At 43.9% G+C, this 21,965-nt stretch overlaps 3 pseudogenes across 3 annotated transcripts; 1 reads left to right on the forward strand and 2 right to left on the reverse strand.

Moving 5' to 3' along the window:
- The first annotated feature begins 561 nt into the window (after positions 1 to 561).
- On the forward strand, positions 562 to 2,828 carry LOC309643795 (axin interactor, dorsalization-associated protein pseudogene; annotated as a pseudogene). Its single transcript has one exon. The product of its transcript is annotated as an axin interactor, dorsalization-associated protein pseudogene (transcript).
- Positions 2,829 to 17,959: 15,131 nt separating this feature from the next.
- Positions 17,960 to 21,544, reverse strand: LOC309643453 (cleavage and polyadenylation specificity factor subunit 5 pseudogene; annotated as a pseudogene). The gene is made up of 2 exons: positions 19,738 to 21,544; positions 17,960 to 18,633 (listed from the first exon to the last, which is right to left on the reverse strand). The product of its transcript is annotated as a cleavage and polyadenylation specificity factor subunit 5 pseudogene (transcript).
- On the reverse strand, positions 18,633 to 19,885 carry LOC309643828 (large ribosomal subunit protein eL21-like; annotated as a pseudogene). Its single transcript has 2 exons — positions 19,592 to 19,885; positions 18,633 to 19,224 (listed from the first exon to the last, which is right to left on the reverse strand). The product of its transcript is annotated as a large ribosomal subunit protein eL21-like (transcript).
- Positions 21,545 to 21,965: the final 421 nt, after the last annotated feature.

A 21,965-nucleotide genomic window follows, 5' to 3' on the forward strand; every position in this document is an offset into this window, starting at 1 on the left:
TCCAGCAAAGATCAGCTGCCTTGCCTGCTTCACCCACTGGGTTCACTTCTGTGGCCGCCGCCTGTGGCCACAGCTGCCATTGCTGCCCTCTGTCACGGCTGCCTCAGCAGCAGCCAGCGTCATCCTGACCACCTCTGCTGCCTGTCGCTACTGATGCCATCACCACCTCCCACCGTAGCCACCATTGGTGGAGGTATTAAAGTAACAAGAATGCCTTCAAAATGCTTGACTCCGTTCACAAAGAATGGCTACATTCAACCCAGGAGGCCAATGAGAAGTGGTGGGCATGAAGGCGGGGGAAGCATTGGGAAGAGTGTGGGGAGGGACAGACGGCAGTGTTGGGGGGACGTGTGTGAGTGCTGAAGGGGTTGAGTGAGCTGATAACGTCAGGATTCTGAGGAGGCAGAATTCCAGTCAAAGCTTCAGAGCCGCAAAGTTCGGCTCTGGCGGCAAAGGGGCTTGGGCAGCTCCTTGGCGGGTGGTAGCAGTGGTTTAGCGGTTCCTCCTGGCCCTGTGAATGCCAGGGGCCAGGTCCGGGGAGGATGGCGCCCTAGAGCCCAGCCTCGCTGGGGTAGGGGCGGGAGGGGACGGGGTGGGGACTGGCCATGTCGGAGGTGACCCGAAGTCTGCTGCAGCGCTGGGGTGCCAGCTTTAGGAGAGGCTCCAACTTCGACTCTTGGGGCCAGCTGGTGGAGGCGATAGAGGAGTATCAGATTTTAGCAAGACACCTACAAAAAGAGGCCCAAGCTCAGCACAGTAATTCTGAATTCACCGAAGAACAAAAGAGAATCATGGGCAAAATGGCAACATGCTTGGAATTACAAAGTGCAGCTTTACAGTCCACACGGTCCCAAGAATAATTTAAACTGGAGGATCTGAAGAAGCTAGAACCAATCCTAAAGAATATTCTTACATATAATAAAGAATTCCCATTTGATGTTCAGCCTGTCCCCTTAAGAAGAATTTTAGCACCTGGTGAAGAAGAGAATTTGGAATTTGAAGAAGATGAAGAAGAGGGTGGTGCTAGAGCAGGGTCTCCTGATGCCTTTCCTGCTAGAGTTCCCCATACTTTATTACCAAGGTTGCCATCAGAACCAGGAGTGACGTTACTCACTATCAGAATTGAGAAAATTGGCCTGAAAGATGCTGGGCAATGCATTGATCCCTATATCACAGTTAGTGTAAAAGATCTGAATGGCATAGATTTAACTCCTGTGCAAGATACTCTGCTGGCTTCAAGAGAAGAAGATATGTATGTTCATTTTAATGTGGACATGGAGCTCCAGAAGCATGTTGAAAAATTAACCAAAGGTGCAGCTATTTTCTTTGAATTCAAACACTACAAGCCTAAAAAAAGGTTTACCAGCACCAAGTGTTTTGCTTTCATGGAGATGGATGAAATTAAACCTGGGCCAATTGTAATAGAACTATACAAGAAACCCACTGACTTTAAAAGAAAGAAATTGCAATTGCTGACCAAGAAACCACTTTATCTTCATCTGCATCAAACTTTGCACAAGGAATGATCGTGACATGAATACCCTAGAACTTCTGTGAATCTTACCACTCAGTAGAAACCATCCTAGCTCTGTGTAGCCTATTCACCCTTCAACAGGCAGGAAGCAAGCCGTACCCAGGCCAGCAGGCCAGAGTGAGTCCATTACAAAGCTGTAGCACAGAATTCAAAGTCCAGCACGTCACTGATGTAAAAGACTCCTTTGGATACAGGCTTATTGTAGATCTTGAAACGTTTTCACTTTTCTATTAATTGTGCAACGAATAGCCTCTTTTCTAATTTGCCACTACCCCTGCCCCGCTTCCTGGAACGAAACTGTTGTGGGTGGAATGTGCTCACCTTCACACTTAATACAGCAATAAGAGTGTGCTAGAGTTTGCACACCTGTCCACTTCTGCTCCAACATGCTCTTCGGTTTTTCGAGTTAATGTCAGACTTTGGGTTGATGTGGGTAGGATAGTATGAAACTGCCTTTGAGAGGAATTGGACCAATTATGCTGCCCAAGGTCAGTCTGGAAATTTATAGGCTGCTCCTTGGAGACGGCCTTGATTCACCCTGATCTCATGGTTCTCCTGCTTAGAAATAGTGTGCCTTGGCCAAATCAGTATCCCATATGGGCGTGTTCGCAGGTTGTAGCTGTGATTTTTCCAGATGACCAGATTGTTTTTCTGAAAGTGAGCGTATTTTTAGTCATGTTGATTAGCTTCTTTCTACATCACATCGTACATCACTCTTTCTGATAGTGATTCTGGGGTTAATGATGGAACCATCTCAGACTAATTACGAATTCTTTGTGGGTTTATAATGTCTTCTAAATCATGTAATCTAAAAATAATTTGAGTCAGATGCTAACAAGATACCACAGGGATAACTGCTGTTTTTCTGACAACTGATTGTGAAACCTTAAAACCCGCCTACCTCTTCTTATAGTGGTGAGTATGCAAATCTGGAGATATTCTATTTTTTTTTTATATAGGTAGATAGGATTGCCATTTATTTCCTATGTAGATATACTGCCATTAATCCATATGGAAATATGCAGGTCATTAGCTTTTTAAAATTTGACTATTTACATTCTTTCGACTTAATAATGGGGCATAAATAAAACTTTCATAGTACACACGAGGTGGATATTTGATACACAGAACATTAAGATTTGGGGTGGGCATTCTGTGGGTTAGATGTGGGGCCCACATATTTAATATTCACTATTTTAAATGACCAATGCTAGCATGAGGGGAACGCAGTGCCAGTACTTGGCCTATTTTTAAAGTAGTGTAATAAGCCTAGTCATACAGTTCAGTATGTTTGCTTTTTTTTTTTTTTTTTTTTTAGTATGTTTGCTTTTTAAAGTAAGTAACCACAGTCAAGTTCTAGCCCTTGCACTTCAAGAGACCTAGTCTCCACTTTCAGTTGTCTGTTAGGTCAGTTCTGTTTACTATGATGGATGTTAAAAAACTATATGAGCCTGAAGAATTCTCAACCAAATTTAGTCTTGCCTCTCTCTTGATTAGTTTAATTCCAAAATGATTCCATCCACAGTAGCTTGAGGGGATGAAGAATTTGCCTTAATAAATTACTTTGTTGTTCACTCAACTCTTAGACTGTGAGTTGCCAGCCCACCTGCTGACCCCCGGACTGTAAGCTCCTCAGGGGGTAAGAACCACATGTTCGCCATGTCACGTACATTTTCTGAGGTGCTTGGCAGCGCTCTGTACCTTGTGGAGTACTTGGTACCTTCTGTTTGATGTTGCTGACAAGACCTAAAACTAATCCCTTAAAAAACCTACCATTAAAATGTAGCAAAACTGGAAGAAAAAGAAAAGCCAGTCAAAGGTGTGTGGAGGTGAGGGGTGGGTATGTGAACCAGAAAGCAGAGTCTTCGAGGGTCATCATTTTTCACCTTTGATGGTTGAACTGAGGCTTTTGTGCTTGTCACTGAACATACTGACTTGGATGATAAAGATAATCACTATATTAATGGTAATAAATATTTCAGTCAGCACTTACCTTCAAAGGGTAAGCACCTCATTTATACCATCAGAAACTTTCAGGCAGAATGTGTGCAAATAGAAGCCAGATCTCTAAAGAAATTAATAATCTTGAAAGAAAGTAAGCTAGCTTTTACCATAAAGTGTGCTGCTTTTCAAAAGTCCTGCTGCCACACCCTAGACCAATTAAATCAGAATCTCCTGGGGTAAGACCCAGCATGGGTATTTTTTTTTAAATACCGATTTTAGGGGGCTTCCCTGGTGGCTCAGTGGTTGAGAATCCGCCTGCTAATGCAGGGGACACGGGTTCGAGCCCTGGTCTGGGAAGATCCCACATGCCGCGGAGCAACTAGGCCCATGAGCCACAACTACTGAGCCTGCGCGTCTGGAGCCTGTGCTCTGCAACAAGAGAGGCCACGATAGTGAGAGGCCTGCGCACCGCGATGAACAGCGGCCCCCGCTTGCCACAACTAGAGAAAGCCCTCGCACAGAAACGAAGACCCAACACAGCCAAAAATAAATTAAAAAATAAATAAATAAATTTAAAATACTGATTTTTAATTTTATTTCAATATGCAAGCAAGAACCACTGCCCTGGCGGAATTCCTCATTTTTGGTTGACTGCGGTTTGTAATATTAACTTATTTGGAAATAAAGTTCTGAAAGTTGTTGACCCTATTTCTGAAGCCCCTGATGATCTAGAATTTACAGAGTCTGGGAGCCTATGAGTGTCACAGTAGTATTTCTTTCTAACCCAATGAATATTTACCAGTGAGGTGGTGACATACGAAACAAGGTCAGATCCAAGTAATTTACATCCTTTCCTCCTTCTCTGATGGGCCAGAAATTATGGGATGCAAGGTGTGTCAGTTCAACTGGACAGAAGGAAAGGGTGTCACTCTAAAAAGCATTAAGCAGCAAAAATGTCAAGGACATGGACAAGTTTGTGCAATAAGGGGACCTGCCCTCCTGAGTCTTCCAAGGCCAGAGGCCTGGACACTGCTGCTGGGACTGTGCTGGCTGCGGAGCATGTCCAAAGTCAAATCTCTTACTTCCCAGAAGAAGACATTGAAGATAACACCGTGACCTCGATACAGCAGTGTGAGGTGCTGGCGAGAAAAAGGAGGGAAATGCAGATCGGAAAAATGGAGAAAGAGAACAACTCCAAAGATTCTGTACCCAGCAAATAAAATTTATTTTATTTAGTTATTTATTTTTTGGCTGCAGTGGGTCTTCGTTGCTGCCCACAGGCTTTCTCTAGTTGTGGTGAGCAGGGGCTACTCTTCATTGAGGTTCTGAGGCTTCTCATTGCAGTGGCTTCTCTTGTTGCGGAGCACGGGCTCTAGGCGTGTGGGCTTGTAGCACACGGGCTTCAGTAGTTGTGGCACATGGGCTTCAGTAGTTATGGCACACGGGCTCAGTAGTTGTGGCTCGTGGGCTCTAGAGCGCAGGCTTAGTAGTTGTGGCACATGGGTTTAGTTGCTCCGTGGCACGTGGCATCTTCCCAGACCAGGGCTCGAACCCGTGTCCCCTGCATTGGCAGGTGGATTCTTAACCCCTGCGCCACCAGGGAAGTCCCAACATTTCTATTTTGATGTCTTGAAACATCTCAATATTACCGTGTTCAGAGCTGAGCTTCTGATTCTCCTCCTAAAACTGTTCCACCCCTGCCTTCCCTAACTCAGGCAGATCCCTTCTGCCCGCTGCTCAGGCCAAAGACCTTGGGAGCCTCCTTAACCCCGCTTTTCTTTCACACCCAATATCCAGTGCATTTGGAAATCCCATTGGCTCCTTCTTCAAAATATATCCACAATCCCTCTACCTCTCAGTACCTCCTGTTACCAAATCCAGCAGGAACCACCATCCCTCACACCTGGGTTTCTGCACAGCCTCGTCCCTGCTCTCCAAGCTTCTCCTTCCTCCCGCCCTGAGTGTGTTCTCAATACAAAAGCTAGAGGGATCCTTTTAAATATGTAAGTCAGAATATCTGTCACTTCTCCATCTGAAACTGTGCAAAGGTATATCATCTCAGAGCAAAAGCCAAAGTCCGTAGGGTAGCCTGTGACGCCCTGCGCCCTTTGGGCACCCTCCTCCTCATTCCTTCTGACCTCATTTCCTTCCAAGTTCCCAGCCACGTGGTCTCATTCCTGCTCTTCGAACACTCCAGGAGTGGCCCTGCCTCAGGGCCTCTGCTTAATTCTTCTGGGAACCTTCTTCTCCCAGAGAAACATGTGACTGTCACCTCTAAGTCTTTTCTCAAATGTCACCTTCCTGCCACCCTACTTAGCACAGATACCTCCCTCTTGCCCTGCGCTTCGGATAACCAGCTCTTTTCCTTTTATCACCTCTTCGCCTACCTTATTTATTAGTATTATTGCTTACGGTCTGTCTCTCCCACTCGAATAGGCAGGAATCTTTGTCTCATCTGTTCATTGGTATAACCAAAGCCTTGAGGATAGTGTCTGATAGGTGCTCAATAAATATTTTTTTTTTTTTTTTTTTTTATTTATTTATTAATTTATTTATTTTTGGCTGGGTTGGGTCTTCGTTGCAGTGTGCGGGCTTTCTCTAGTTGCGGTGAGGGGGGGTTACTCTTCCTTGCGGTGCGTGGGCTTCTCATTGCGGTGGCTTCTCTTGTTGTGGAGCACGGGCTCTAGGCGCGTGGGCTTCAGTAGTTGTGGCACACGGGCTTCAGTAGTTGTGGCTCGCGGGCTCTAGAGCACAGGCTCTGTAGTTGTGGCGCACAGGCTTAGTTGCTCCGTGGCATGTGGGTTCTTCCCGGACCAGGGCTCGAACCTGTGTCCCCTGCATTGGCAGGTGGATTCTTAACCACTGCGCCACCAGGGAAGTACCCCTCAATAAATATTTTATTATTTTATTTTATTTTATTTTTGGCCGTGCTGCATGGCCTGCGGGATCCTAATTCCCCCACCAGGGATTGAACCAGTGCCCCCTGCAGTGGAAGCTCAGAGCCTTAACCACTGGACCAGCAGGATCTCCCTCAATATATATTTTAGAATGAACGAAGGAGGTGATCACCATGCTCTCTTCAGGTCACAGCCTGGGAAGTGTGGCTGGAGCTGTCGTGGTGAGGTCCGGGGCCCCGGAGTGGCGGTGAAAAGGTAGGCTGAGGCCTCAGGGCCCAGGGGTTCACCGTTGCGCTCCCTCACCTCTGCCCTAAGTGGCTCTAGCCTGTTTATCAAGGTTGCATCATCGTCTGGGGAAGAAGTTTCACTGGAAATGCAAGTATCATCTTATTTTGAAAGACAGCCAGATCCCTCCAAGTTGCTCAGATCTGTAGGCAGGCTGTGCTAAATCAGGTGGTACGGAATGCCCTCTGAGAAGATGACATTTGAGCAAAGACTTGCTACCAGGTCCAGGGCATGGGATCGAATCTCAGTGCAGAGAGAGGGGAGGGGGCAGCAACGAGATATGGTAAAAATTTGTTTCTCTGCTCAACCTAGTAATGCTCTAGGGCTCAGAGACCTCCACTTGACCTTCTGCACATGTCAAGCAGATGAAGGAAGAGAGAGAGCTCGAGGATCATGGAGAGGTTTTTTAGGGGCCAATTCTGGAAGTGCTGGTGTACCTCACTACTGCCACCACCCAGAACTCAGCCCCACCTCACGGCAAGGGATGCTGAGAGATGTAGCCTACCTGTGTGCTCCGGAGGCAAAGCAAGTAAGCACTCAGCACTGTCTTTGCCACATAGGTACCCTGCATAATTCGGGGACAATACTCAGGGCTGTAGAATAAGTAGAGTACCAGGCACACACTGGTGTGGATGGGAGAGGTGTGTGGCCTGGAACAGCCTTTCTGGAAGGCAATGTGGAAGAATCTTGTTCCCTTTGTAGGAATTTATACTACAGAATCATGAGTGTACAGATGTAAGTGTACAAGAACGCATCCAGCAATGCAGTTCACAGTAATAAAAATTGGAAACATTGGACAAAAAAATGGGTTGCAGGTCATTTAAAAACAAAGACAGGGACTTCGTCGGCAGTCCAGTGGTTAAGACTCTGCACTTCCATTGCAGGGGGCATGGGTTCGATCCCTGGTTGGGGAACTCACATCCCACATGCCACGTGGCATGGCCAAAAACAAATAAACAAAGACAGATCTTCTTATATTGTCATCTGAACTGATGTCCAATAAAATGCAAATTGTACTGTAATTATAGTGTGATCTCAGGAAGAATATTTATACATTAATTTTTAAAATACATAGTACTTGCACATGGTACAAAAATTCGAAAGGTAGAAAAGGCTATCCACTGAAAAATCTCCCTGTCACCCCTGCTCCGGGTCATCAAGTTCATCTCCTTACAGGCAACCTATGCTACCAGTTTCTTGTATATCTTTCTAGGAGCATCTTATGTATACACCAGCAAAGGCATACATATGTGGGCACATTCCCACACACATGTATGTGTATCTTGATCCTCCTTTTTTATGCAAATGCTAACTTACTATACATATTTCTTTTCAAAACAATTTTTTACTGAAGTATAGACTTACAATGTTGTATTAGTTTCAGGTGTACAGCAAAGTGATTCAGTTATATAAGAGTATTTCAGATTCTTTTCCATTTCAGGTACTACAAGATACTGAATATAGTTCCCAGTGCCACACAGTAGGTCCTTGTTGTTTATCCATTTTATACATAGTAGTGTGTGTATGTTAATCCCAAACTCTTAGTTTATCCCTCCTCCCAACTTTCCCTTTGGTAACCATAAATTGGTTTTCTATGTCTGTGAGTCTATTTCTGTTTTGTAAATAAGTTCATTTGTATCATTTTTTTTTAGATTCCACATATAAGTGATATGTGATATTTCTCTTTCTCTGTCTGACTTACTTCACTTAGTATGATCATCTCTAGGTCTTTTTTCACCTAAAAATTTAACTTCTTGATCATTCCATTATGAGTACCTAAATAATTCTCTCGTTCTTTTTATGGCTACATAATATTTCCTTTTATGGATATAAAGAATGAGTTATACTTAAAATTAAGTGTTCTCAGCCCATATATACATAGAACTATATGCAAAATATCCTCAAACTCTTCACAGCTCTTGCTAAGGCCGCAGTGACCTCCACATGCAGTGAGCACTTTTCAGTCCTCCTCTTGGCCGCTCTTGATGGGTTGCCTTCTGACAAAGACTCTGCTTGATCAAACTTGAGTCAGTTTCCCCCAGGCCCTCTTTTTGATTAGGTCTCAACCTTGGCTGCCATCCTGTGTCTGGCCTGCCCAACCCAGTCTCAGCAAAGAATTCTGCTAAGTTGGTTTAGGAAGAATTCCCTCATCTTTGACATCTGATCAAGTTCCTCATGCCCCACCTTTGACGTCTAAGTCCTTCACCTGCCTGAGCAAGAATTCTGTTAGGTCAGTTTCGCAAGAATTCCTTGAAGTCTCCTCTTAGTCAGTTTCCATCCACTGAGCCCTTCACGCTGCCCTTGGCTCTAAATCCCCCTTGTCCTTGTTGTATTCAGTGTTGAGTCAGATATCTCTGCCCTACTGCAGTACTCCTATGGCAACAGTCCTGAGGAAAGCCTTTTTTTTTTACCATTTTAACAAGTGTCAGTATTAACCTTTAACCTTGCTCTCTTAACCATTCCCTGAAACTCGTCTTCCCTTGTCTTTCTCTACACACTTTGCAGGCCTCCTCCTGCCTCTCTGGCCATCCCTCCACCCACTCCCACCCCTGGCAGTATTCTTCAAGGCTTGAACCAGGCCTCTTCTATTCTCTACTCTCTGCAGTGATATAATTCCTTATAGAGATTTGCAAACAATTCGTTGGGTCACAGATGGTTTCCTTCAGCCCAGGCCTCTGCCACAGGCCTCCCCCCGACTACATGGATTTTTCTCAGATTTTCCAAGGGAACACTCACCATCCAGAACTAAAGGCGTCATCTTCCCAAGCTTGTCTGTCATTTCCTTTGGCCCCCTCGCTCTTTCTCACGGCCATGTCATTGCACCTGGGCCTGGAGGGCTCTTGCTCGCCACGGCCAGTGTGCTTAGTTAATTCCTTCTCATCATTCAGACCTGAGCTCAGCCCAGAGTCCCTTAGAGGGTCTGCTCTGTCCCTGCCCTCCTCAGAGGCCAGATTCCACTTCTGTATGTTTTCACAGCAGTGCCATAAGCGTCTCACTTGTGGCCCCACTTGAACGAGGGAACCTCAGGCCGATCCACATTGAGAGACAGTCTGCAGAATGAGTGTCTTGGACTCTTGAAAAACATCAGTGTCGGGCTTCCCTGGTGGCGCAGTGGTTGAGAATCCGCCTGCCAATGCAGGGGACACGGGTTCGAGCCCTGGTCTGGGAAGATCCCACATGCCGCGGAGCAACTAAGCCCGTGAGCCACAGTTACTGAGCCTGCGCGTCTGGAGCCTGTGCTCCGCAACGGGAGAGGCCGCCGCGACAGTGAGAGGCCCGCGCACCGCGATGAAGAGTGGCCCCCGCTCGCCGCAACTGGAGAAAGCCCTCGCACAGAAACGAAGACCCAACACAGCCAAAAATAAATAAATTAATTAAAAAAAAAAAAATCAGTGTCATGAAAGACAGAAAAAGTCCAGGGACTGGTGCTAGAGAGACATTACTTGGGCCATCCATCTCTAAGCCATTATTGGGATAATTGGGGATATTTGAAATATGTACTGTATATTAGACAATAAATGTTACGTGCCTTGGGTTTGATAATGGTATTGAGTTAATATATGAGAATTATAGGGAATTCCCTGGCAGTCCAGTGGTTAGGACTCCGAGCTCTCACTGCCTTGGTCCCGGGTTTGATCCCTGGTTGGGGAACTAGGATCCCACAAGCCGTGTGGTGTGGCCAAAAAAAAAAAAAAAAAAGTTGCTTAATATATGAGAATTATATAATATATAAGAATTCTTTAGGAGATACACGTTAAAGTGTCTAGGGGTGAAGTCTCATAATAAATGAAACTTATTCTCAAACAGTTCAGAAAAGAAATGTGAGTGTATATATGTATATACCTATAACTATAGGTATTACATATACATCTATACCTATCATTCACATATGTATATTTATACATATGTACACATATATACATACTATATATAAACATATATCTATATCTATCTATCTAGAGAGAACAAATGTGTCAAAAGGTTAATAATTGATACATCAAGGTAAGGAATATACTGTATTATTTTTGCAACATTTTGTAGGTTTGAAGTTTTCCAAAATAAAAAATTGGAGGAAAATCAGTGAACATGTAAAGTATAAAAAGCTTTAGGGAAGAACTTCTTGATAACAGTCATTTAGGCCATGTTGTCATCCTTTTGTTTTCATCTACAGTCCAAAAAGATTGACTTTTCTGGGCTTCCCTGGTGACACAGTGGTTAAGAATCTGCCTGCCAATGCAGGGGACACGGGTTCAATCCCTGGTCCGGGAAGATCCCACATGCCGCGGAGCAACTAAGCCCATGTGCCACAACTACTGAGCCTGCGCTCTAGAACCTATGAGCCACAACTGCTGAAGCCTGCGAGCCACAACTACTGAAGCCCGTGTGCCTAGAGCCCATGCTCTGCAACAACAGAAGCCACCGCAATGAGAAGCCCACGCACGGCAATGAAGAGTAGCCCTCCTTGCTCACTGCAACTAGAGAAATCCTGCGTGCAGCAACAAAGACCTAACGTGGCCAAAAATAAATAAATTAAATAAATAAATTTTAAAAAAAAGATTGACTTTTCTAAAAAAAAAATCTGAGACACAACTTAATGATTTAAAGTACAATTCAGTTGATAACACCTTAACTTAAACAGCTCAAGATCATAGAGATATAGTTTATTCTTTCTAGTTCTGAAGTTGGACACAGACTGTGCATGGGTTTATTCTATTATATTTTAAATAACAAAATAAATAAAGCAGGCCATGCATAGAATAGTGATGACAGTATTATGGAAAAAAGATTTTGCTTGGTCCAAGTCTGAGCTCTCGAGGTACAAAAAGCAGAAAGGAGGAATAAATAAAATTAAAATCTGATGTTAATGAAACAGGAAATAAAAAAGCAAAAAAAAAAAAAAGGCTTAAAAGGATGAATTCCAAGTTGCTTCTTCAGGAGCCTGATTAAGGAAAAAGAAAGTAAAAAGTTAAAAGAGATGCATTAAAAATTAGAAAGGGAGGCTTCCCTGGTGGCGCAGTGGTTGAGAGTCGGCCTGCCAATGCAGGGGACACGGGTTCGAGCCCTGGTCTGGGAAGATCCCACATGCCGCGGAGCAACTAGGCCCGTGAGCCACAATTACTGAGCCTGCGCGTCTGGAGCCTGTGCTCCGCGACAAGAGAGGCCGCGATGATGAGAGGCCCGTGCACCGCGATGAAGAGTGGTCCCCACTTGCCGCAATTGGAGAAAGCCCTCGCGCAGAAATGAAGACCCAGCACAGCCATAAATAAATAAATAAATAAATAAACCCAAAAAGTTTAAAAAAAAAAAAATGAGAAAGGAAATGTAACCAGAAATTGTCTGGAAACTACTGTGTGCCACTCTATTACAAAAATTTCCTGGGCTTCCCTGGTTGCACAGTGGTTAAGAATCCGCCTGCCAATGCAGGCGACATGGGTTCGAGCCCTGGTTGGGGAACTAAGATCCTGCATACCAAAAAGTAAAACAAAACAAAACAAACACCCGTATACCCTTTACTCAGATTTACTTATTGCTAACATTTTGCCTCACAATGCTTTATTGCTTGTTTTCTATCTCTCTCTCTCTCTCTCTATGTTCTTAACTTTTTTTTTCCCTGAACAATTTGAGAATAAGTTGCAAACATCATGGCCTTTAACTCCTGGTGTAATACAAAGCGCACTGGTGAGGGAGCTTCTGGTAGCAATGAGAAATTCAGTGGTGGGGTCCTCCATAGGCTGGGGTGATGGGAAGGCATGGTACCACTGAACTGGACTGTCTTGTGTTACTGGGGAATAACAGGATTCTGAAAAAGCAGAGGCAGGTGGGGTTACTTAACTGTCAGAAATGTGGACATAATTACTGGAATGGGCAGCAAGCTTGAGGTAGCAACCAGGGATCTTGATACACAGAGATCTGTGGCAATGACTGATGATCCATAGTGTCTTAGGGAAAGAGATATGACGGCATCTGAATAGAGTAGTGTTTGGTTGTATCACCAGAAAACATGGAGAGCTGGGGAGCTGAAGCCTGATGGCCTTCACTACAGTGGAAAATCACAAGTTCTCACCCAGTTTCTAGATCTGAGTCAGTTCTCAGACTGACAGATGGGCAGTCCAGTTCCCTGTGGGGAAGGACTTGGAAAGGCCACTGCAAATATGCACAATATTCCTCTAGTTCCTCCTTAAAGGGACTCATGGCCATTTTCTAGAGAAACTGTCCACTACAGAAAAGGGAATTCATAGATTTCTCGAGGGCTGTGAAATACTGGGTTCTGAGGTGACACCAATACCAGGGGATCTGAAATGCCATTGTGGTTCCCCTGGCTGGAATGAGGCTGAGAGATGAAAGGTAATAAATGAAATCCTGACTCATGTTTGTCTCACTGTGGGTCTAGTGGGCCCACAGATCCATCCTGCTGTTACATCTCCTAACTGGAATGGATTAAGAGCTAGCAGAACTCACATATTGGTTCCCTCACCAATTATGTTAGGGAAAGCCTAGGGTGTAGTGACAAGACAGTACATAAAGAATAATATCCTATCAGGGGTGGAATTGCAGAGATTAGCACCTATATCAGACTAAAAGATGCAGGACTCCCTATCATATACCTATTTGGTTCTCATGAATATAAAAAACCAGATAGATTATGGGGGATGGCTGTGGATTTCCATCCACTTAACCAAGTGACAGTCCCAGTTGTAGTTGCTGAGCTGGATCTTTTCTTTCTTTCTTTCTTTATTTGGCTGCGCTGGGTCTTAGCTGTGGCATGCGGGGTCTTTAGTTGTATCATGTGAACTCTTAGTTGCAGCATGTGGGATCTAGTTCCCTGACCATGGATCGAACCCAGGGCCCCTGCACTGGGAGCGCGGAGTCTTAGCCACTGGACCACCAGGGAAGTCCCGCTGAGCTGGATCTTTACCTGAACAGATCAATACAGATTTTGGCACTTGGTATGAAGCTACTGATCTGGTAAATGCATTCTTTTCAATCTCCATCATTAAAAAGGCTCAAAGGCATTTTGTTTATATGTGGGAAGGCCAGCAGAATACATTGACTGTCTTGCCCCAGTGCTATATTAACTCTCCTGCTTTCTGTTACAGTATTATCCACAGAGACCTTGATCATCTTGATATTCTACAGAACATGATACTAACTGAACTTTGTTGAACAAAATATGGTAAGTATTCTGGATGCCCAGATGCCAACTAGTGGGAAAAAAAGACTCCCTCAGAATTCAAAGTCTTTGCCACATTGGTGAAATCTTTAGAGGTCCACTGGTTTGGGACAAGATGCTGCACCTTATGTACCCCCTATCACTATGAAAGGGACAAATAGTATAAAAAAGAAAAATAGTATTTTTTGGAGCTCTTTGGATTTGAGGCATCATACACCACGTTGGCAATACAGCACTGATTCATTTATTTCCTAGTTCAAATAATGTCCAGAGCAAGAGGAGATTTGCAGTAGATCCAGAACGTAGGGCAAATTGCCTGCTCCTTGGCCACTGCAACTTAGCAGAACCTGTGGTGCCCAGGTATCCTTGATAGGTAAAGATGCCATGCGGAGTTTCAGAAAGGTCCAGTAGGAGGTCTACAGCACAGACCTCTAGGGATCTGGAACGAGGTTCTATCTTCTGTAACAAAGAACTATTTGCCATTCATTTGAGAAGCAGCTCCTGTAATGCCACTGAGCCCTAAAAGGGACTTTGAAATTGATCATGGGGCATCCGATGACTTTGCAACTGGAGCTGCCTTTCAAGTTGCAGCAACAGTTCATCATATAAGGGAAATGAACAGGTCCAGAGAACACAAGTAAGTTAAATGGATAAATGGTCCAGATCCCTATGTCATCCACCTCTGTTGCACTGACACCATTCTCTCAGCTCATGCATATAACCTCAGGGCATCTGTATGATCAACTGATGAAAGAAAATCTTGGGCCTTCTTAGTGTGAGCTGAAATGGACAGCTACCACATTACAGCTCTATTCAAGGTGGCCTTAAAAATAGCAATAAGGAGGCCTTCCCTGGTGGCGCAGTGGTTACGAATCCGCCTGCCAACGCAGGGGACACGGGTTCGAGCCCTGGTCCAGGAAGATCCCACATGCCGCGGAGCAACTAAGCCCGTGCGCCACAACTACTGAGCCTGCGCTCTAGAGCCCGCGAGCCACAACTACTGAGCCCGCATGCCACAACTACTGAAGCCCGTGCACCCTAGAGCCTGTGCTCCACAATAAGACAAGCCACCGCAATGAGAAGCCTGCGCACCGCAATGAAGAGTAGCCCCCGCTCACCGCAACTAGAGAAAGCCCGCGCGCAGCAATGAAGACCCAACACAGCCAAAAATTAAAAATTAAAAAAATAAATAAATAAAAAAATAAAATAAAATAAATTAAAAAAAAATGTCTGAGGGAGAGAATGCCAAGAAACCAAAGAGTTTCTAGTTACCTTTCAAAAAAAAAAAAAAATAGCAATAAGGAGAAATCTTCCCAGCAATCAGAGCTGTGAGTAGTGTATATTGACTGAAAAACAACAACAAAAAACAAAACATACAACCTGAAATTATGTTTTATTCGGGGGCCATACTGAGGACTACAGCACAGGAGACAGCCTCTCAGATAGCTCTGAGCAACTGTTCCAATGAGGTAAGAGAGGAGCCAGGATATTTAGGAGTTTTTGTTGGAGAAAAAAAAAAGAAAACCAGGACTTCCCTGGTGGTGCAGTGGTTAAGAATCTGCCTGCCAATGCAGGGGACACGGGTTCGAGCCCTGGTCTGGGAAGATCCCACATGCCATGGAGCAACAAAGCCCATGCGCCACAACTACTGAGCCCACGTGCCACAACTACTGAAGCCCACGTGCCTAGAGCCCGTGCTCCACAACAAGAGAAGCCACCGCAATGAGAAGCCCACGCACTGCAACGAAGAGCAGCACCCGCTCACCACAACTACAGAAAGCCCGTGCACAGCAATGAAAACCAAACACAGCCAAATAAATAAATAAATAAATAAATAAATATATATATATATATATATATATATAATATATATATATATATATATAAAAGAAAACCAAACCCATGTAGTTGAACGTCAAAAAATTACTGCTAATCACAAAAAAACAGACAAGTTAATGAATTTAGTGCTTTCCTATGTATGGGAAGATGCAAGAGTCTGCATCATTGAAATCATTCGTTTGATATGCATCTTAACTATCTAAAGCCAGTGTCTATTCTTCTCCATCCTGAAGAATTCCCCTCAGGGAGCACTGTGCAGAGGGTGATGGCCTGATGGCAGGCAATGTTCTTAGTTTACTGGAATGGAAGGAAACAAGTTTTGTCCACATATACTTTGTATTTCAAGAGAAGAGGTCTGAAGTAGGTATGTGTATGGACTCCTGAGCTGTGATGAGTAGTTTGTCTAGTAGGCAGGGACCTAGAAGGAGTAAGATGGGAAGATTAGAGACAAAGGGGCCTGAGGAGGAGGATGAACCTGTGTGCATGAGCACAAGATGTGTGTATCTTTGTGTTTCAAGTCAGGGCCCACCAAAAGCATCCACATCAGAAGATGCACTCAGCAGCCGTGTGGGCAGGATGACATATCTGGTGGAGATCAGCTAGGCTCTGTCTCTTGTAACTCCATTGCTTGTGTGATTCACAGCATGGGCTCCGTCTGTCCAAGGCTGATCTAACTTAACATTTACCATGTCACCAACTGTGCCACGTGGTACCATCCCTTGGAGGAAAACAGCCAGCCTCTTGGTGGCAAATTGATTACATCTGATCTCTTCTGTTCTGGAGGGCACAGTGATTCATTCTTACTGAAGTTTATGCCTAACTCCACACGTGGTTGTAATTCACTGCCTGAAGTGTCTCTGCCAGCACCACTGTGAAGGCTCACTGAATGCCTGATTTTCCTTGAATTTGAATGACACATAACCATGGGTACCTAATAACGGAATCCACTAGTTCTACCATATACCAGACCATCCAAAAGTAGTCAGCCAGGTAAATGTTTGGAATGCCCCATTGAAACCTCAGCCCTGGCACCATCTTGGGAACAACATTCAGGGATAGGACATTCTTCTTCCTCCTGGGATGCAGTCTATGCATTGTACCAATAACCAGAATATACAGGTTCTGGAATCAAGGGGTAGAATGAAGAGTGCCTTTTCTCACATTGACTCACAATGAGCAGGTTGACAGCTTGCAACTTGAGGCTCTACTGGATCCAAGGGCCTGGTTCACGGAAAATGAATGCTTGTTCCAGCGGATGAAGTAAGGTTTCAGCTTCTTTGGATTTCTTTTGTCCTTTTTGCAACTTCTTAAGTAGGATACTTACATGGATCTTGAATCTTCAGCCTTTATTTCTCTCTAACACGAGCATTTAAGGCCATAAATATCTAAAGAGTGTTTGTGATATGGTAGTATATTGTCATTATTTTTCATTTCTGCATACTAAGTGATTTCCACAAGAGTTTCTTCTTTAACACATCAGTTATTTAGAAGTTATTTCATGAGTTTCCAAATATGGTATTTTTCTGATTTTCTTTTGGTTAATTCTTTTCTTTTCTCTTCTTTCTTAAGAAAGAAGTCTACTTTCTTTAATGTTGTACAGAAAGTATGTGTAGAACCAAAAATAAACATTATCACATTTGTTTACACCACAATCTAGTTTTTCATATTAACTTTACTATTCAAACAACAGAAAGTAGGTGGTAATTTAGGGATTGGGAAAGAGATAAAACCAAAAAGACTTTTCTAGCATGTTTATTCTACACTGTGTATAGCTGTGCTCACAAAGACAGCTTCTCCTTTTTTTTAAAAAATTTATTTTATTTTTTTTATTGGAGTATAGTTGATTTACAATGTTGTGTTAGTTTCTGCTGTACAGCAAAGTGAATCAGTTATACATATACATATATCTACTCTTCTTTAGATTCTTTTCCCATATAGGTTATTACAGAGTATTGAGAAGAGTTCCCTAAGGAGCCCACCTGCCACAACTAAGACCCAGTGCAAACAAACAAACAAACAAATAAATAAATAAATATATAAGTTCCCTGTGCTATACAGTAGGTCCTTATTAGTTATCTTTTTTTGTTTTGGCTGCTTTGGGTCTTCGTTGTGGTGTGTAGGCTTCTCATTGTGGTGGCTTGTCCTGTTGCAGAGCACAGGCTCTAGGTGTGTGGGTTTCAGTAGTTGTGGTACACGGGCTCAGTAGTTGTGGCACACAGGCTTAGTTGCTCTGCAGCATGTGGGATCTTCCCGGACCAGGGATCAAACCCGTGTCCCCTGCGTTGGCAGGCGGATTCTCAACCACTGCGCCACCAGGGAAACCCAGTTATCTATTTTATATATAATAATGTGTATATATCAATCTCAATCTCCCAGTTTATCCCTCCCCACCAAGACGGCTTCTCTTACTTCTCTGCTGCGCAGGAATTCAGTTGTGTATAAAATTGAACCTGCTCAAAAGCTGGGGGAGGCTAGATATGACGGGTCCATATCTGGGTGTATTGTCATACAGGTCAAACAGTGGTGTAGCTACCAGCTCGCAATTTTTAAGGAATGCGAACAAGGCTTTCTCTTGAAGTTGAACCAAAAACAACTTCTTATGTTCCTTAGGTTTTGTAATATGTGCAGGAATCTATGGATACAGAGGAGGCTCAGAATTTGGTCTCCACCAGTTACTAGTGCGGTCATCAATGTCCCCGTCTTGCAGGGCTTCATCTTGACGACCCAATAGCTCTGTCATTAAGCATTTTTGTCCGTCGACTTCATCTTCTCCTGGGTTAAGCTACCACCAGGTAATTTGAAGAAAGTTGTTCCCAGCTGTAGCAGCAACACACAGGGGTAGCTGGTGCTCAGGGACAGTCAAAACCCCTTCTACAGTCCTCCTCTTGCCAATTTTATCAAGTTCCTCCCTCATGCGCTGAAATCTGGCTGCAACAGAGCTGTACTTCTTTTTTTTATTATTATTATTTTATTTTATAAGTAATATCTGGCCGTTTATTAACCAATGGAGTATATTGCACAACAAACTACCTCACATTTTTCAGGAAGCAAAACCACTACATTTGGAAAGTAAAGACGTCACCCACTGAATTTGAACACAATTAAAATGTGCTTGAAATATTTCTTTGGGGGAGGGGACACAACATTTCCAGTCAATTAAGAGAAGCATTGTAGAGTCCAAGTCTTTTATTTTCTTTACACCCATCATGCTATGAATTCATAGGGAATGGGCTCCAACAGTTCAGACTCATTTTCATTGGTTCTCACGAAGTGTGCTTCTCTGGGCGGAGCAGGCTGGCGCTTCAGGTGACCCCAAGTACCCTTCTCTTTGGCTTCCTTCTTTTTTCTGATCATTTTCCTTCACACATTTCAGGAAGCAATCTCGGCTCTTAGCGTGCTTAATATGCTTGATAGGCACATTACTTCTCTTGGCAAGAATCTTGCCCTTGTTCGTGTACAACGATGCCAACAGCATGCTGGGTAACGCTGTAGACTCTTCCAGTTTTGCCATGGTAACACTTGTGGGATATTCCTTTTTGAACAGTGCCCAGTCCCTTGATGTCAACATCACCTTTCTTTTTTTTTTTAATTTATTTTATTTAATTATTTTTGGCTGCGTTGGGTCTTCATTGCTGCACAGGGGCTTTCTCTAGTTGCGGTGAGCGGGGGCTACTCTTCGTTGCACTGCATGGGCTTCTCATTGTGGTGGCTTCCTTTGTTGCAGACCGCGGGCTCTAGGCATGCGGGCTTTAGTAGTTGTGGCGCACGGGCTCAGTAGTTGTGGCTCACGGGATCTAGAACGCAGGCTCAGTAGTTGTGGCGCACGGGCTTAGTTGCTCCGCGGCATGTGGGATCTTCCCAGACCAGGGCTCGAACCTGTGTCCCCTGCATTGGCAGGCGGATTCTTAACCACTGCACCACCAGGGAAGTCCCGACATCACCTTTCTTGTAGATTTGCATGTATGTGGCCAAAGGAACAACTAACTCCATGTTTTCTAAAAGGCCTAGAGAACATGTAGCGGGTTCTCCTCCTCTTTCCCTTTGTGTTGGTCATTTTGGCGAATTACTGGAAGATGGTGGTTCCGACCAAAAGGCCTGAGCTATCCTTCTCATAAAGGGGCTCTTTTGTACCAAAATGTAATTGGTGAGAGGGTACAGGTTGATGGTGTGCTCTAGGGTGAGGGGCTTGGTCTGCTGGATGTACTTGTTGCTGACCTGGTTGACCCCCCCCCTCCGCCCCCCCCCCCTCCTGGGGCCAGCGGGTCTGCGAGTGATTTGTGGCACCACGGACATGCTGGTGAGCTCGGGCACTGGAGGCAAGGGGAAAGGGAGAGGCTGGGAGATGTTCCCTGTGCCGGCAGAGGTTATCTGCATTCCACTGAACAGCCACCGCCCTTCACTAACAGGAGAGCGCAAGAGCTGGTTAATACTTTCTAGTTTAATTGAATCAGAGAGTGAATCAGTCTTTTGAGATCTCAAAAGATCTGATGGGGCTTCCCTGGTGGCGCAGTGGTTGAGAGTCTGCCTGCCAATGCAGGGGACACGGGTTCGAGCCCTGGTCTGGGAAGATCCCACATGCCGCGGAGCAACTGGGCCAGTGAGCCACAACTACTGAGCCTGCGCGTCTGGAGCCTGTGCTCTGCAACAAGAGAGGCCACGATAGTGAGTGGCCCGCGCACCGCGATGAAGAGTGGCCCCCGCTTGCCACAACTAGAGAAAGGCCTCGCACAGAAACGAAGACCCAACACAGCCAAAAATAAATAAATTAATAAAAAAATAAAAAATAAACAAAAGAAAAAAAATTTAAAAAAAAAAAGATCTGATGAAAATAACCTTGTGGGATCTTTTTTCATATAAGTTCCCTATGAGAGTCACTGTTGTTCTATTTCTGCCCAAAAGTTAAGCTTCTTGGTTGCAGAGTTTAGTCAATAGAGTAACGTCTTGATCTGGATATTGCAGAAAGTAATGTGTAAAATACCCCATGGAGGGAATTCCCTGGAAGTCCAATGGTTAGGACTCCCGCTTTCACTGCCCAGGGCACGGGTTCAATCCCTGGTCGGGGAACTAAGATCTCACAAGCCACGCAGGGCAGCCAAATTATTAAAAAAAAAAAAAAAAAATCCATGGAGAGTAGCATTGTGAATCTCTCTTTGTAGTTCTGTCCATTTTCATTTATATGCAGTATTTTGACTATTTAGTTAGGTTCACACAAGTTTGTATTTGTTTTATGTTCCTGGCGTAATAAACCTTTTATCATAATGGAGTAATCCTCTTTATCTCTAGTAATGCTTTTTGCATTAAATTCTATTTTGCCTGATAATAACATGGCTACATCTGCTTTCTTTCCCTTAGCTTGTCTAAATACAAGTATATCCTTTTGCATTCCTCTACTTTAGATCTTTCTGAAAATTAAACCTTTAGATATTTCTTGTCAGCAATATAACACTGTATTTTCTATAATCCATTCTGACAATCTGTTTTTTGTTTGTTTGTTTTTTGGCCGAGTGGCTTGTGGGATCTTAGTTGCCTGACCAGGGATCGAACCTGGTCCCTGCAGTGACAGCACCGAGTCCTAACCACTGGACCGCCAGGGAGTTCCCTCTTTGTCCTTTTTAAATTAATATTTTTAGTTATTTGTATTTTATATACTCTTTTACAATTTATATGGTAATCAGCGCTTTCTTTGGATTATTTTTTCCATCTTATTTTGGGCTTTATATTGCTTTCTTTTCTATTTTTATTCCTCTCTGGCTTTTTTGGGATCAATTAAATATTTTTTCTAATTACTTTCTTAATTTTTACAAGTATGGGACATATTTTTAGCTTAATAATTTTTACCCTGATATTTTGACATTCATATTTAACTTAGTAAAATCTAAATTTTACTTAGTAAAATCTTAGTAAAATCTAAAATGAATAGCTTTACGGTCCTTCAAACCACACCAGGATATTTGAATATATGAACCTCACTTCCTCTCCCTCTTACATGTTCATCTTGCTGTTTTAAGCCCAGTGGACAGTATTATTGTTTTACACTGTCAATGTTCTTCGTTCTTTCCTGCATCTCCGATCTTTTTTCTGGATTGCTTTCCTTCTGTCCAAAGTACATTCTTTAGAATTTCCTGAAGTTCTGTTGGGGGCACACCCTCTGCAGTCCTTCCTCGGTGTCCTTGGGGGACTGGTTCTAGGAGCCCCTGGGGATGCTCAAGTCCCTTATATAAAATGGTGTAGTACAGTGAATACAGTCGACTCCCGTATGGGCAGACTTAACTGCCAATCGAAGTACTTGTGCACA

The sequence above is a fragment of the Balaenoptera physalus genome (assembly GCF_965194825.1).
Source record: "Balaenoptera physalus genome assembly, chromosome: 15".
In the NCBI taxonomy this organism is placed as follows: Eukaryota; Metazoa; Chordata; class Mammalia; order Artiodactyla; family Balaenopteridae; genus Balaenoptera; species Balaenoptera physalus.